The following is a 13302-nucleotide window of genomic DNA, read 5'->3' as shown; positions in this document are numbered from 1 at the left end:
TATGGCGATTTTTCGTTGAATCCCTGCAAACCTGAATTGCCAACACCACCACTCCCTTTCAAGCTATGAGTTTGTTCTCTTTGTCTTTGGCAGAAAAATACGTACCTTGTTATCCCCTGGATAGATCTCTGGATTACAATAGGATTACTTTTCCTGGAACTTTGGATTGGTTTGGTAAGTGTCTTTCTTCTACTTATGAAGGAACATTATCTCCCAGAATGTTCTGCAGTCCAACACGTGAACTTGGTAATAAAACCACATGCATCATCGCAATGTGAACAGTGGGACCTGTCCCTGGATAACATTACAGCGGTTCCAGTTACGGATGGAATAGTATGGGACAGCATATTGTATGATGTATATGGTCCTACTGAACTTTTGAAAATTCCATATTTGTTTAACATTTCTTTAAATGATATCATCACCTCTAATACATTATTTGATGAGTGGGACATTGAAACATTGAGACATGTTCTGTTATCAACATTTTAGTCATCATTTTTACACAAAGCTAGTATCCCACGTGCTGTTTACAACGACACCCAATGAGAACATTGCCTAACAATGCTGAAAGGTAGTTCAAAAATATTTGCAGAGGAGTTTGCATATTTTCCGGTTTTCAAACTGAGCCTCTTATTACTCTAGGCTTACACCTATACCTGCAAAGAAGAATATGCTAACAAATACTATTTTGATTTACTCTGCTTCCTTTATTCCCCAATTGGCCACACAAGGTTGTGACTTTTGGAAAGACACAATAGACAGAATCTGTCTGGGGAACAAAAGATTGGCAGGTTCAGGCGCAAGAGGCCTTACACAGAGCATGCCTCATACCACATCAAATGATTTCCCTGAATAAAACAGTGCAACAGACTTCCTGTCATGGTTACACTAAAACAAAGGATTTGAACATACCTCACATTCCCCCATTTGCACCCTTTGAAAATTGGCACCAATACACAAAGTACAGTGAGGATACTGTGGATGCCCTACACTGCAATTTTATCATACAATACATCATACCCTGATCAGCAGGATTGTTGGTTTGGCATCTAGACACGGACAGATATCAGTCTAGATTCCTATGTAAAATGGGTGGGTTTAAGATAAACATTCCTGACCTACGCTATGTAAAAACAGAACACGCAGGGGTGGTGACATCATGTAATGTTGAAAAGATATGAGTAGATTGGCTAAAGACCTCAACACTTTCTCAGGTACAACAACAAGTGTCCCTTCTGTCTGATGACCTGGATATCATGGATTCCTTACTAGGTCCCAGAAAACCACATCAAAAGTCCTTATTGCATTGAATATAACATCTATGCACGATTTCTCAGCAGGAAGCTGCAGAGAGATTGCACAAGATTGACAGGGTAAATGTGAAAAAGGCTTTGAATAGTCTTTACAACGGTATGATCACTGTATCATCCAAAATGTATTCACTGGGCAAAATTGTGTCTTCTTCAATTGACATACTACAGCGGGACATGTCTATTTTAGAACGTGATGAAGAATCGGGGGTGCACAGCAGAGGTAAGTAACTTTATGGAGAACGTGGACAGTCACAATTATGTTCCATCATAATGCTGAGCTGGACATTGCAAACACTGCGTTCTGACCACGTGCCGTGGTGTTTTTTGTTTTTTTTGTCCTCATTTGCCATAACCTCTTTCCATAGAGAAAAGCCGACCAGCGTGCGTGTCCTATCTTGAGAGACAAACAGATCTTTTATGTCCTCATTTACCCAGACACGATCCATTTAATGGTGGAAGACCGAATCATAAAGATGGAACAGAGGGAGGGAGGGGCAGACCCCTTATTACTCCATTAAAGTATTTCAACCTCAAGGACCCATTATTAGGTTCGAAGGGGGCAACAACCCAAGGTCCATGGAGTGTACTAGGCATAATCATTGGACACGGGGGTAAAAAAAAACAACAACAAAAAAAACCGGGACTCCTATCTCCATTGAACCAACAAGTCCCAAAAAGACAGAGTTCTTTTACTGCAGGATCTGGCCAAGTCTACCTTCGAGATTTCATATAACGACGTTAGCCAGCCTGCGTGCGATGGGGCAGTAGAATCCACCAAAAATGTGCAAATTTGTCATCTTGCCAAAATAATACGTCTTAGGTCCCCTTGTCCGTCCCTGTCCTGATGAAGACCCGTAGCTGAGGTTTTAACCCACCCACCAATGCGCCAGGGTCGAAACGTCGACATCCTTCCACCCCAACTTTTGAAACCTGAACCTTTTTCCATTCCCCTCCCCGTCCATTGTAAATTGTAAAAAGAAATTATTTTGATTTAGTTATTTGGGTCAGGTTTCTGTTATAAGAAATTGTACCTTATTTCTCTTATGTGAATTATCTAATCCTTTTATCAATCTTTTCTTTACACGAGCACTTTTCTTTGCACTTTGCTACTGTGCCTGGCAGTATTCTTTCTTGATGTATGTATAAAGTATTTTTTATGCAATTGTAAATATTCAAATAAATGTTGATGTTCGTAAAGAGCATCTTTTGGAACACTTGATGGGTGCATTGTATATATATATGTCCAGACAAGAAAGTTTTTTCTTTCTCTGCTCAGGATTAATTCCTATGTACCAGTATTTTCCAAATAATTGATTCATTTTGATTTCTCAGCTCAGCCCCCTTTTCTAGTTCTTCAGCTGAGGCCATAACGGAGCCGAGCTTTTGATCTATTTGAAACAGCTCTTGCTCAAGATTTTGGATTGTCTCCCGGTATACTCTCCGTCTATGCGACCCTCTGAGCTGGACATTGCAAACATGGCATTCTGACCACGTGCCGTGGTTTTACATCACCACTAACAGTCAGTTTTCTGAATACGATCTGACGGAAAGACAGATAATGATGGCACGCAGAGATGTGAAAAAAAACATGTTGCACATTGAAAAATACACTGATTACCTTTTACAGAGGCAGAGACACCATCCACAGACTGGATTATTCATGGTTATATCACCCTACCAGTCACAGCTTTCCAATTCCAATATTCTCTCCAATACCAACAGGTACGCAGATACTAAGTGATAGGGGAAGGTTATGTGCATAAGTATTGGGAATTGCCTTTTAGGTTTAAGCACGGGAAAGGGGGCACATAAGTATTTTTAGTGATTCTGAGAGTGATGATGAATTAAACTGTTCCTTAGTATGCAAGGACATTTCTCTTCATGGCGCATGTAATGCTTCTGTTGCAAACTTGTCATGGTATTTGATGGGTTCCCCGGCTGCTGTAATATATTTGATTTTGAAATTGCTCTTGAATGGAAGCTACTTGATGCTGAATGATCTAGGCTGCTATGGAATGGTACCGGGCATCACTAATCTGGTGACAGTTATTTCCTTAGTCACTTGTTGTACACAAGTACTGTTTCCACCTGCCCACAAAATTAGGGAGGTACCACTGTGGCCTTTGATAAATGTTTCCAACATACGCTTTGAATCGCTTAGAAGACTGAACGGCATGCTTTTTTAAAAGACTGTGGCCTTAACTTTGTCTAGAGAGACGCTTAATCCCCAGGTTTCAAGGTCCATGTTGGCGATACAGACACTACTCCACACTAACTTTCCACTGCATTTTGCAGAGCTAGTCCAGCATATCTTTAATATTTCTGATATGAGAAGAATAGTGCATTTTTTTTCTAATGTATTGGCTCTGAACTGGTTAGCACCATTCAGGCAATCTTTGTAGTTATCCCATCTTTCATGCACTCCTTGCTGGGACGTGTTTTTTTTAAGGCTCCCGCTTGTTCTGCTTCTTTTGGCGGTAATACTGATTTCATTTTCTTATCCTCCATGAAGATCCTAGTTCAATTCAGAATGGAGACAGCACTGCTGGTGATAAGATGCCGTGAGCACATGGTTCACACATTTGTCACACTTCGACTAGAACTGGATGAATACTAGTTCTTGTCCTTCAGGTATCTTTAGCTTAACTGCATACAAACTATATTCTACTGCCTGCTTGGCAGAAACAAATGCATATTACGCTGATGCCTAAGATCACAAATGGTAGCGCCATTGGACATTGATGTACTGCTGGACCTGTTAATGGCCCTTGGGTATTGTTGTCCCCAGCATATTCCGTTGCTGATGAATGCCTTTCTTGAGCCACACTGGGGTGCCTCGGCTCCTAGTGACTTGGACAACGGCTCCATGATACTCATGCATGAAGCATTCTCTCCCTAGACATCTGCTGTGGGAATTGGATGGAATCAACTTTGGTCTATTAATCTGCTTGGAAGTAGGCCTATAGGATGGTCATCTGCGTTTATGGACTACAGAAAGGTTGTTTCTGCCACCCAGAACACATGAAATAATTGGCCTTTTCCATGTTGAAACAATTGAGGTATTTTTAGAAACTAAATTTACCCAAAATATATTTGTCCTATTTTTCCTTTTCAAGGCACCATGGCTTTTGGGGTGCTTAGAATTTTAAATAGTATAATGACTTTTTAGAATATTTTAAAGGGAAGCTTGCTTTTAGACAATGTTAACCATAGTTTTTACATTTTATTTAATTTTTTAACTGTCTTGTTAGATAGCTTTTATATATCGATCCTTAGGATGAGGAATTGGTCTTTTATTTCTGAGTTAGGTACATGTAGCAATGCAGTTTAGTCCTTACATTGTGCTAGAACATAACATTCCAGCAGTGAACTTTTGCATACAATTGTCTGCACAACAATGTTGGATTTGTTTCTCTGAAACTACTTTGTTTATGCATACAGCGTTGCACAACGTTGTCACGAAGCCCTGATCATCATGAACTAGGCATCTCTACCCACTAGGTACAAAAGTTGCTAATATTCATCCATGAGGCAACAGTAATATCCATATATCCATCACATCACTAGTCAAGCAGGCACATCACAAAGCCTTATTCTTATTATAAATAACATGCATTATGATAGATTGGTAGAGGAGGCTGCTGAAACTTAAGGTGCCTGCCTGCCAAGAAATCACCAAGCACCGGTCTGACATTCCATTAGGGGCGTCTGACTCTGGACCAAGAAGGGGTCCTTCACTGTCTCCCATCAGGTAATGGGGCTGGATCGTCCCTTGGGAGGAATGTTGGCTCTACACCTATACACACTCTAGGTCTACTTAGAGTAGGGTATGCATCGACGGAGTGCTTTAGAATATCATTTTGCATGTAAGTCTGCATATATTCATTGCTTCAGCAACATAGTAGAAATGTATCTACTGTTTACTCGCTTGGTGCTTGTAATCTCCTAATCTTTGCAGCATTTGTATATCATGCAAGAATAACTTTAATTCAATACATTTATTGAAAATGCCCCTTTGTGTACTCTCTGTATATTTCCCTGAGATTAAGTGAGCACAGGTAACTGAGCGAAAGGTTCTGTACTGTTTCCATGATTCCTTAGTCTTAGGGGGCTTGCAGTGGCAATGCAAGCTAGCTGGTCAATGGGCCAACATATCCTGTGGGGGTGTCTGGAATCAGTCTAGGCACCAAGCCCTTAGTTTATGTTATCCCAAAAATTTGCAGATTCTTCAAATTTGTAGGAACTACACAACACCACTTTATTTAACAGAATTAGCCCAGACCCCCACACCTACACCTTCTATCACATCATAATATTTAACTTCATGTTCTCACAAACTTCACTTCATCATTTCATCCCTTTACAGCAACACACCTTTAGTCATCCCACCTTTTTATGGTGGGCTATATTAGGAGATATTGGTCATTAGAGTCAGTAGTATTGTAAAACACTGATGGCACTGATGGTGTGAGAATAGTGTAAGCAAATGATTATTCTAAGGGTGGAAATGTTAGTATATGGGTGGGTGGCCTTTCTGAATTTTCTGGTAATTAATTAACTAATCTCTTGGGGACAGAGCAAGAAGAAGAGGGAGAGAAAGAGAGAGAGCAAAGAAGAAAGAGAGAGAGAGAGAGAGAGAGAAAGATAGTGTGGGAGAGAGGAAGCCTTTCTCTACAATAGCCTTAAAAAGTCAGAAGCTGGTTTATAGAGATAGGGAGTAGGGCCACAAAAGCATGTAACACCTACTCCAGTGGCAGTGCACTGTGGGACGACCTAATACAGGCATTGCAGAGATCGTGGATATACAAGAGACTAACTTAGGTCAGTGGGTTAATCACTTGCTGTAGTGCTCTGTGTGCAATCTGTAAGTCACAAGTTAAGATGTCCACATTGCAGGCATCGTGATCTATTCTTGCACATTGAATTGGATGAGAACAATGTCTTTTGCCATTAGCCTGGGATAGATAAAGTACCCCCGCTTTGCCCCCTTTTTACTTGCTCTCCATGCTTCTGCTGTAGTGCTGTACCTGTTGTGTGTGTTTGTCAGTGGAACTTTACAATACCTCTTCACTATACAAGGCACAATATTTGCTTTCTCCAAGTTTTTTTTTGTCTCTACAACTTCAGAATTACCCTTCTTTCAACTCACAATAAGTGATTCCCTGGTGTCTAGAGTTTCCACTTGGCCAATATTTTACCAGCCTGCTGTGAACAGAATAGTAAATCAGAAGAAGAAAGTAACTTTTCCTGGGACGTTCTATATGAGACAGACTTACCGGAAACATCATCTCTTCCCCCACAGCCCAGCTGCCACAAGGCTTAGCCAGCTTCAAGGCTGGATTTTTCTTTTTCTCTTCTTCCCTCAACAAAATGGTTTCATATTTTTAGGGGAAGCAGTTTCTTTTATTTGTACTTAAGAGGGGCACTTATTTATTTATGTCTTCTCTCGTGACTTAACAAATTAGTAGCTGGTTTTTTTTTTAAAGAAAGAACAGGAACCGATGTGACTTATTCCTTGGTGATTAGTCTATCCTTTTTTTTATTTTTTTATTTGTATGTATTAATTTTCTTCAATGAATACAAATCAGTTCAAACAAAAACAGAAATCCATATTAGCTCTGAGGTACCCCCCCCCCCACCCCCCACCCACACACGAGGGAGCACAATTGTTACACATGTCAGAAGTTAAATAAAGCTAGGCACAGGGATAAAAATTAAAACAAAGCGAAATTAACATAGCAGACTACTAGATACGCTAATATTTTTCCTTCTTTATTTTCCCCTTTTCTCTTTTTTCCCAACTTCAGTTATTCAAATAAGACCAGTTCAACAAAGTAACCCAGATAGCCAGTCCTTTCATTCTCAGTTTACGACCAGATCTAGCATATATATCTTATTCAAATCTGAAAATAGACAAGAGCCTTCCCAACCATAGTTGTCCCGTCGGAGGAAAAGGGTCAAACCAGTGCGTAGTTATACTCAGTCTAAAAACTGTACAAGCAACAAATAAAAAGAGGTAATTCAGATTCCGAGGGTGAGCATCACCTACCCCCAGTACAATCAATTTAGGTGTAAGATCGATTTCTGTACAAAGAATACCTGTTAAATAGCCTTTAACACTGTTTTTCAAAGTATCAAGTGTCGAGCATGTCGCAAACATGTGGATAAGATCAGCTGTTGGTTTTTGGCAGCGCGGGCAAGTAGACCCGTCTACCCTACCCTATTTAGCAGTCTTCGAAGGTGTTATATAAAAATTAAACTGCCTTTTATAATACTAAAGTTGTAAATTTGTTGCCATAAATGAATTCTGCGCTATGAGTAATGAATCCTCAGCATCCCCGGTATTGAGCTCGAATGAGTTTTGCCACCGGTCCACATGTTTAGTAAGATCATCGGGTACTAAATCAGACAGGAGTTTATAAAGCCCCCCAATGAGCAAGAATCTTTAATTAGTAGCTCAATTACCAATACTTTGAGAAAGCCAGAAGTTCCTCCAAGTTTTTTAGCTAAAAAATCTCTAACTTGGAGATATTTAAAGAATTGTCGATCATCCAGCCCATATTTGTCCCTAATGATATCAAACAGAAGCAAATCGCACCCACATAGAATATCTCCAATTGTTCGAATTCCATTATCGTACCATTGCTTCATATATCCATCATTAAAAACATAGGGCAAGAGGTTATTCCTAAATATAGGGGTGTATGCATCATATCGTCCCAGTCCCAACCTCTTCCGGACCGCGGTCCAAACTTTAAATGCACAAATTACGGTCTTAAACCTGACCCACTTGTAATAATTAAAGTCGATATTTCATAGCAGACACCCCTTAGCTTCAGTACCCAAAATCATTTCAAAAATAGGGACAGAGGACCTATCTCTTATAAACTCGGTCTTTTCATTAAGCAGTATCTCCATATTCTGCAGCATCGTAGCCCAATGATGTAACTGAAGGTTAGGTACGGCCCAGCCGCCCCTTTCTCTGGGTAATGTTAACAATCTTAAGGCTCTACGAGGGCGGCAGTTAGCCCAAATAAATCTAGAGAACAGTTGATTCATTAATTTAAGCCAAGAATTACTAACTGACAACGGAATGGCCCTAAAAAAATATAATATATTCGGGAAAAAAATCATTTTAATAATGTTACATCTGCCCACAAGAGTAAACTTCACATTTTCTAGACCAGAAAATTCAGTTTTAAATTTACCGATTAGAGGGTTTAAATTTGTATCCACAATTTTAGATACATCTGCCTCAATTTCAATCCCCAAATACACCACCTTTTGAACCATACGTGTCTCGTTTACATGAGAAACATTCTAACTTAAAATCTGCGTTTTATTTTGATTTCATTGATAACTGGGAAGTTTCCCATAGTCCTCAGCTGCTTTTTCGATTTCCTTTACCGCTATTTTAGGATTAGAGGTGACTATAGCTAAGTCATCGGCATAAGCAAATATTTTGGTATAGCCCCCAATGCACTGCACACCTTCAATCAACTGGTTGGCTTCTATCTTCCTAATCAAAGGGTCTATGTAAACCGCAAACAATAAGGGTGAGCAGGGTCAAGCCTGGCGGGTCCCCCTGCTAATGGCAATAGGTTCCGTCATCTCACCCATAATAGATATACGAGCTATGGGTCTAAGATACATTGATTTTAATGCAGAGATACATTTTTCCCCTATTCCTCTATCCTTGAGCGTTGCCCATAAAAACGGCCAGGAGACCCTGTCGAACGCCTTTTCCGCATCTAGCAGAATAGGTCCGATAGGATCTCCTGTGATGCCGGCGGCATCTAATAAGGTGATAACGCTCTGAAAATGTTCTATCGTACTTTGTCCTGGCACAAAACCATGCTGAACAGGTGACACTAATTGCTTGATTATAACTGCCAAACGAGTTGCCAGCATCTTTGCATATATTTTAATTTCGCTGTTTATCAGAGTAATAGGTCGATGGGACCCCATTTCTTCCATGGCTTTCCTTTTTTAGGGAATATTACTATATTGGCGGCTTAATAAATAATTGGTGAAGGGTCTGAGGGGAGAAATATATTTAAAGACCAGCGAAACAGGATAAACCCCTATTCGTAATATGACAAAACAAAAACCCTGTCACTAGTCTGTTGGAAAAATATGGGCGAAGAGAAAGCACAAGACTCAGTGTCTACCTATATACCTCGGCTCGGGATCAGTCAAGGGGTACAGACGGACAGAGCGGGGCCTCCATCCCTGAGCAGTGGGCAGGAGAGGTGAGGCTTCCTCCCAAGATTGTTTGGGAAAAAATCCTTTATTATTTTGAAACAGATATCCTCCGTATATGAAATTCAACGTACGGTAGGATGTTTGCTATCACTGTTATGTTTATAATAACATTTTCCTTTTTGCAGTAGTGTTCTATAGGTCCTGATGAAAGCCGGGTAGGTTAATATTTCCTACAATGGCTGAAACATGTTGACCAAGTATCATCTTTAGCTGACAGTTATAATTTCAAACTGTCATACACTTGTTTTTAATATTGACACCATGATATTTCCCCAATAAAGTTTTCCTTCAGGTCATGGTAGCCAATTTTAGATTGCACTGTTGATTTGATTTTTTCACATATTTTGCAATTGATATCCCACACCATTACGAACAATTTTGCTCTTTGGTACAGATACATCACTTGTGGTTCCTTTGGTTTGGAGAAGCACACAATACCAACAGGTGTGTGGCTCCTTAGCCGGACCATCTTCTTTGAAGTTATCTGCCACTTGGGTGGGCTGATGAGATTCATTTTCTTCTCCTTTTTGTTGTACACACTTTATAGGTAGACACTGAGTCTTGTGCTTTCTCTTCACCCATATTTTTCCAACAGACTGGTGACAGGGTTTTTGTTTTGTTATATTGGCGGCTTCCCAGGATTTCTAGACCCCCAACCAGTTCTGGGAATTCAGAAAACGTGTTTCATAATTTCTAGCAGTGATGAAGCAAAGGTCTTATAAAATTCTCCTGGTATTGAGTCCGGGCCAGCTGCCTTACCCCCAGACAGTGAGCTAATGGCATCCTGAATTTCTTCTATTGATATAGGAGTTTTTAAAGCTGTTTGCTCCTCTTGAGTGAGTTTCTCCCTTAATAAGTTATCCAAATATTTATTAATTGCTTGATCACAGACATCGATGTCCTCTTGATAAAGTTTCTGATAATACCCTTGAAAAGAAGCCCATATTTCGCCAGGACCAACCACCAACCCTTTCCCTGGGCTTTTTATAGCTACGATATTTCCCTGAATGGTACGTTGTCAAGTACGCATAGCCAATACTTGGCCAACTTTTTCACCGCATTCATACAGCCTTGAGCGCCAAACAGTATGTTTCCCTGCCGCTTTAGTTGCTGAAGCTTCTATAATAGCAGATTTGGAGACGGCTACCCGATTTTGAGCCTGTTCGATATCTTGATTACTAGATATATGTTGTATCAGTCGGGTTTCCACCACATTTAATTTCTGATATTGCTCTTGTAGAAGTTGTTTCTCTTTAAATTGTGCGGCTCATCCAAACCTAATTGTTTCCCCTCTGATACCGGCTTTCAATGTATCCCATATAATCTCAACCGATGCACTTCCTATGTTTTCTTCTAAAAATTGTGGAACCCATTTATTCATATGATGTTGGTATTTGTTATCATAAATTAATGCTCTATTAAATGTCCAATGAGAAATAGAAAATGTGTTAATCTGTACCGAAATTTCCAAAACTAACGGGTTATGGTCAGACATCACCTGTGGGTATTTCTGAATGCTAGCATTGGTCAATAGAGGTTGAGATATGAAAAAATAATCAAGTCTAGCATGACTCTGATGTGGGGCAGAGTAAAAAGTATATCCCGCATCATGCAAATTCAATTTGGACCAGGCATTAGAGACACCGTGGGTACGTTTGAAACTGCCTTAAAAACCTTAGGTTTATGTCCTATATAAGGACTGCCACTGATTACTCCAGTGTGATTAGTTACGTTTATATTAGCATCCCCACAGATAATGACGGGAAGGGGCCAGCCTACCAATTCCAAAATCAGCCATTCAAATAAAGTTGGATCGTCTAACTCAGATCCATATATAGATCATAAAGTTAACTCTTGGCCCCCCATACCACATTGGTTTATGACCCATTTACCAAACTGGTCAGATTTGGCGCATGAGAACCTTAATCTCAAATTCTTCTTTCCCATAATAGCCACCTCTTTCGTACGAACCCTTGAGTAGTAGCAGAGACTTAATGATATCCTTTGAGCTTGCTAACCTTGGCCCTATCAGCCTCAATGTGGGTCTCTTGTAGACAAAACATCCATGGAAAAATTGTTAACCCCTCAGGTCCTCCTGGGACAATAGCCCCGGAAATATCATTCAAGTAATCCTGAGCTTGAATTTCTGAAGTGAACATTTGTGTAATGCATTTGTAAATAAATAACTTTAAGCCAAACAGGACTAAGAAGGAATGCCTCTGCTCCAATCTTCTGAAAAGGAGAGATTAACTGGCAGAGTTTCCATCTTCTCTCTACAGTACTATGACAGAAGTCGGGCCTGACAAAAAAGGAAAATCCTGCTGCCGAGCGTCGAGATTCGGGCCTAGCTTTGTCAAATACTGCCTGGCGAAGTAAGAAGTTGCCAAAGAAGATTAAAATAGCTCAGGGTTTGATGTCAGTGTTGCTGGTGACATGCTTCTTTTTAAGCATTAGAGGGAAACGGTGAACCCGCTGAATTTCCCGCTCCCAATCCCACCGCACAAGATCTGGGAAACCCTCTCTTATTAGACACATGATGAAGCCTCTGATATCATCCCCCCTGCAAATTCCGGAATACCAAGAAGTCTTAAGTTGTTGCGACGCTGGTGATTCTCGAAATTCTTGAGTTTCCACATGGCAACATTCATTCGTGCTTTATTTGAGTGGGTATGGCGAGTTGATGTCTCTACTCTTGTTTCAAGAGCCACCACGCTCTCCTCAAGAGCAGTTGTTCTCTCCGTGATCTCTATAAAAGATGTATTAACTTTACAGATCGCCCCCCTGGAGTTTGTTAGTTGCCAGATGAGTGCACTTATGCTCTACTCTAGCCTCCCCTTGTATTTGTTTGAGGGCGGCATAGATCAAAGCTATGGATGGGGGAGTCTCACTGGAATAGTCAAGATTTCCGAAGTTTTTAGTATTCCCAGTCTCACAGTAGAGTTTATTTGAGCAGCCTTGTACTCCCACTAACTCCATAGTTGAATAGTCCCACCGAAGCTGGCTGTGGTCAGATCCTGATCCCCCGGACCCCTCAATTGTACCACTTGTTCTGGACTTTTTTCTTTGTTTAGTTAAACAAGGGAGTCGTTTTTGGGTACTGGGATTAGAGAGAGGGCTATCACATGCAGTGTTCTCCAGTTCAGAAATATCACTTGCATTAGATAGTTCAGAGTCCCCATTAAGGGAAAATAATTGTTCACCATATTCTGGTGTCCGCATTTCGTCTTCAGCAGCAACAGCTGTAGCAGCTATAGCAAATGGTGGTGGTGGATGGAGAGATATATATTTGTTTTATTAGTTGATGTTTGATGGGAGAGTGTATCTGAATTATCTGCAGAATTATGTGCTGTATTCTCTGTCACAGACGTACCCCCTACCAGAGCTACAAACTTGTCTGTATTTACATCTATAATAGCGACAGCATCACTCCCCCCTACATTTCCGGGATTTTCACAATCTTTCCACTCTGCCTGCTTTGGGTTGAAACCAGACCCGTCCTTCTCTTTAGTGGGGCTGCCCTTATCATTTTTGGCCACAGTCACCATATCAATATTCGCATTTATTCCTGGGGTTATCGCAGTTCCAGATTGCTGTCCCGATCCCAGGGGTGTCACCTTTCCAGCATTGATCGTCTTGTTGACAGGTTTCCTTAGCCCTGCAAACATCCCAGGAAGAGTTTGCGGCTAAGTGATACCATCGCGAACGCCAGATTGCCCCTGTG

Source organism: Lissotriton helveticus, chromosome 8 (genome assembly GCF_964261635.1).
Source record: "Lissotriton helveticus chromosome 8, aLisHel1.1, whole genome shotgun sequence".
Lineage (NCBI taxonomy): Eukaryota > Metazoa > Chordata > Amphibia > Caudata > Salamandridae > Lissotriton > Lissotriton helveticus.
The sequence above is the reverse complement of the archived record's forward strand: the minus strand, read 5'-3'. Positions refer to the sequence as shown.